Source organism: Mus pahari, chromosome 2, assembly GCF_900095145.1.
Source record: "Mus pahari chromosome 2, PAHARI_EIJ_v1.1, whole genome shotgun sequence".
Classification (NCBI taxonomy): Eukaryota; Metazoa; Chordata; class Mammalia; order Rodentia; family Muridae; genus Mus; species Mus pahari.
Genome location: NC_034591.1, coordinates 88,937,890 through 88,942,347, shown reverse-complemented (window position 1 = coordinate 88,942,347; position 4,458 = coordinate 88,937,890). Strand labels below are relative to the sequence as shown.

Genomic DNA, 4,458 nt, shown 5'->3' with positions numbered 1-4,458 from the left:
ACACCATGATCCTGAGTATGAGTTGCCCTGCAGGTCAAATTTCACCAGCCTTCCATTCTTTTTCCTCTCTGGATTTCCAATGTTCCTTCCCTGCTTTGATGATCATTCCCCTCCCCAACCACCTTTGAACCTTCCTTAGCTCCCAAACTTAGCCTGCTTAGAGGTATGAGCTTCTATGAGACACACCCCCAAAGGATTTGTGGCTTCTGGCTGGAAAAGCATGTTTACTACAGTCTTCTGGGTCGCTTATTGGAAACATACTGGACTTTGACTAGTTTGGGTTGGCTCAGGATGGTACCCAGGGTAACAAATGCTTCCCTCTGTTTTCTGTTGTTTCTGTTTTTCTTAGCATCCCATGTATGTAGCCTAGGCTGGCCTTGAATTCATCATATCCTGAACTCTTGATCCTCCTGCCTCTACTTCCCAAGCGCTGCGATTATCGGTGTGTACAATCACATCACTTTCGTGTTGCTTGCGATCAAACTTGGGGCTCCCTAAAAGCTAGGCAAGCCTCTATCAACCAAGCCCTAGCCCCAGCCATATTTGTATTTTCAACCATGACTATCTGAAACTTGAAGGCTTGGCTTTGACCTCAGGAGGAGTGTCTGAAGGCATAGAGAGTCCCAGAGAGTTCAAGTCTCCCAGTGGCACCAAATCTTCTCATTTGTCCTCTGACGAGGGACATGCAAATCACTCGCCTCAGCCAAGGTCACTTCTCTTCCCTCCACACTGGCTCAAGCCTGTTTCTCACCAGCTCCTAACTAGCCTTGCTCTTTTCAGCATCAGGGCTCCCGTTTCCCTCCAGGTCCCTCCTTAGCTTGCAGTGTTTTCTCAACTCCTTCAAGGTGTTGGTTCGTTTTTCTTTTTATGTTTGTTGAAATTTTGATGCACTCAATCAAACTGTGAAGGATTTTCAATGGACCAAATCAAAACCAAAACCAAACCTACGACAAACAACACCACCACCACCAGCACAATACTCACAAACGATTCTAATGATCCCTTCTGAGGAAATATTCATATAGCGAATATTCCCAGTGATACTTTAACATAATGTATTTATGTATATATGCATATATAAATATTAATATAATGTATGTATACATGTGTATACATTTACACATATTGTACATTTATGTATGCGTATGTATATATGTATAATGCATTTAGGGGTAAAAAATTTGCTAAAAATTTAAATGCCCTTCAAGAGCAAAATTTCTGAATGGGGATGCTATGCCTCCCTGAGAAAGAATGAAGTAGGTCAGTGAGGTCCAAGGTAGCAGTGTGTCTGCAGAGAAGGTAGCAGACCACTGTGTAATCTCATTTATGCACAGAAGCAAATCATTGCAGCCAGAGTGGACAAACTTGTTCAGTAAAAGCACTTGTTTCTAAAGCCTGCCTCCCACTGTGGAAGGAGGGAACCCAGTTCTGAAAGTTGTCCTCTGACCTCCACACATGTGCCGTGAAGGTACCCATTCCCACACCATCAAACACAATGTTAAATAAAATTTAAAAATTTTAAAATCATCACACCTATATGGCTGTAGAGAAGGTTCCAGAAGGTCTACAGCAGCCGAGAGTTGGAGGACAGGAGGCAGTGTTACTTCTTCTCTGTGCTCTTACTTTGTGTGAACATTGTACAGCAACAGTGTGGTAGTGTGCCACGCCTTTATATCCCAGCACCCTTGGGAGATAGCAGCAGAGACAGAGTTAATGACAGAGGGCAGGCAGATCCCTGAGAATTAAGGCCAGCCTGGTCTACATAGCAGAAATCCAGGCTAGTTACATAGTAAGACTGTGTCTTAAAATAAAAAAAAAAAAAAAAATTTAAAATTGGAAGCCCCTGGCAATGGACAAAGAGACACCTTGTTGTTGGTGGCGTTCTTCTATCAGTCAGGGCAGAGCAGATGGCAGTCCTTTGCTCATACTAGCCTGATGCCTAGCTTGGTGGCCAAAGCTGTTTTGTGCCTAGGACATATAAAAATCAAGTCAAATCAAATCCAGGCAGCACACTGTGGGAGGAGGAAGGCAGAGACCTGTATTCTGCCATGCTGTGTGGTATGGGCAGAGAAAGATAACCACAGACCTGCTTCTGCCCCCAAAGCCTGGACAGGCCATAGACACCCAGAGCCCTGCCAATGCATCGTCCTGGGGAGGAGAAAGACAAAGACCTGCAGACCCTCATGCTGCTCACAGACCTGTCCTCCTGTGCATGGCACAGGTCAGCTGTGGATGCTCATGCCCCACAGCACAGCAGGAGGTTGTCACCCAGGGGCCAGCCAGCCTTCAGCAGGAGCCACCACAGTGAACAAGTATGTAGTGGACAGATGGAAGAGAAAGAGAAAGGCGGGCGGCTTGAGAATTCTGTAGAAAGATGGAAGTGGAGACTTGTGGGTGGGCAGGAGTAGACTGTTGTGAGTGGCCAGCCCTACCACCTGGGGCCATGATGGATGAAGTCAGAGCCCAAACTGCTGCTGTGAAGTCAGAGCCCAAACTGCTGCTGAGGACCGTGTCTGGGTCTGTGGCTATACAGTGGCTGCGGTAGGTGTGTTGATGCCCATAGCTCATATTACCACTAGAAAACATGGGGACATCCCTGGTAGGGGCAGCCGCGGAGGACTAAGTGGGTGCTCAGGGACTGTGCAGCACTGGCCCTGCCCTTCACTGGCTGTGGCACTCAGAAGAGTTGGCACACTGCTCATCGATGGCAGCACTTGGGGGGATGGGCAGGGGGATAGGTAAGCCAGGCCCAATGTCATGAGTGTGGGAGAGAGGACCCCACCACTCATCTGTCATGGAGTAGCAAGTGTGTAGAGCTGACTCTTTGTTCCCCTTGCAACAAAATGACGACGCTGCCCTTGAGGCAACGACACATATGAGCCAGCCCTGAGGGTGTGAGAGCAGGAGAGCTGGTCCAGCCACTCATAAGCTGCTGCACTAGAAAGAGCAAGCTCCACACCAAGACAAGGAAGCACAGGGGAACTGGCTCTGGAGGTGTGGGTGCAGGTGAGTCATCACCGAAGCCATGAGAGCAGAACTGGCCCTTCCTACTGGTGATGGCAGGATTGGGTGGCCTAGCTGGACCGGTGCAGGAGAGTTTGCCCTAGTGTTGCAGATAAGGGAGATCTAGGGGATGACCAGCTCGGTTCAGATCCAGATCCAGGGGTGGGGCCAACTCTCCTGAGCTCGCCCCCCTCAGGGCCAGCTCACCTTGCCCCCACCACCAGCATCAGCTCTGCTGTGCTGCTCAGGTAAAATGCAGGACCCGAGCGTGATGGTGCGCGCCTTTAAGCCCAGCACTTGGGATGCAGAGGCAGGCGGATTTCTGCGTTCAAGTCAAGCTTGGTCTACAAAGTGAGTTCCAGGACAGCCAAGGCTACACAGAGAAACCCTGTCTTGAAAAGAAGAAGAAGAAGAAGAAGAAGAAGAAGAAGAAGAAGAAGAAGAAGAAGAAGAAGAAGAAGAAGAAGAANGAAGAAGAAGAAGAAGAAGAAGAAGAAGAAGAAGAAGAAGAAGAAGAAGAAGAAGAAGAAGAAGAAGAAGAAGAAGAAGAAGAAGAAGAGCCCACTCTCCCAGATCCAGAGTTGGCTCACCCCAAAATCTATATCATAGCTGAAGGATCTCCACGACACAGGGCGACAACAGGATAACCAGGACGAGACCCCATGAGTGCTGATCTAGCATTGGTGGTGTCACAGAAGCCAGAGAACCAGGCCAATGGCTCATTGCAATGAACATTTTGCACGTGAAGATGTGTGGATAGGGGGATATATTGTGGGGACACTGATGCACTACAGCTTCCATGATATAAACTGGAGAAGGAGATACCTGAAAATCCCAAGCCATGTTGAAGAAGCATTGTCTTCCTGAGTGGTACCAGAGTCCACCCGCTATAGCTTGAGGCTGGGTTTGGCAGTTGGGTCCTGACTGCGGTCCCAGATCCCATTATCTGACAGGAAGCCGATGGAAGGCGTTTGCTAGTCTACTGTGTGCATGGAAAACACTGTGGGAAGACAAGCTTCGTTCTACTCGCAGCCTTGTTCCTGCAGAAGGGACCTTGCTTGGCTCTACTAGGGTGAGGCGATAAGAAAACACGATGAGGGGATTTGAAAAAGAAGCAGAACAAACGGATCTGGAAAACGAGTAAGACAGAAGAGGGAAGATGAAGGAAATGCCAAGTAGGTGGGGAGACTGTGGAAAGGAGTGGGCATGAGAGAGGAGGAGTGGGGAATAGATTATTTCTTTTAAAATATTTAGCTTTTAATAATTTTATACATGCAGTGTATTGTGGTAGTAACCATCACATCCCCGGCTCCTCCTCCCCACACCCTCCCTCACCTTCATGAGCTCTTATTTTGTCTTTTAAAAAAAACGTGTATGGGTGTTTGGTTTGCATGTATGCTGCGGCATCGTGTATGTGCCTGATGCTGGAGGAGGCCAGAAGAGAGTTCTGGATCC

General features: G+C 48.1%; 1 non-coding gene across 1 annotated transcript; it reads left to right on the top strand.

Annotated features, from left to right (window-relative positions):
• The first annotated feature begins 1,838 nt into the window (after positions 1-1,838).
• LOC115063480 lies at positions 1,839-1,981 on the top strand. The gene has a single exon (XR_003843353.1). It is a non-coding gene; the product is annotated as a small nucleolar RNA SNORA48 (small nucleolar RNA).
• Positions 1,982-4,458: the final 2,477 nt, after the last annotated feature.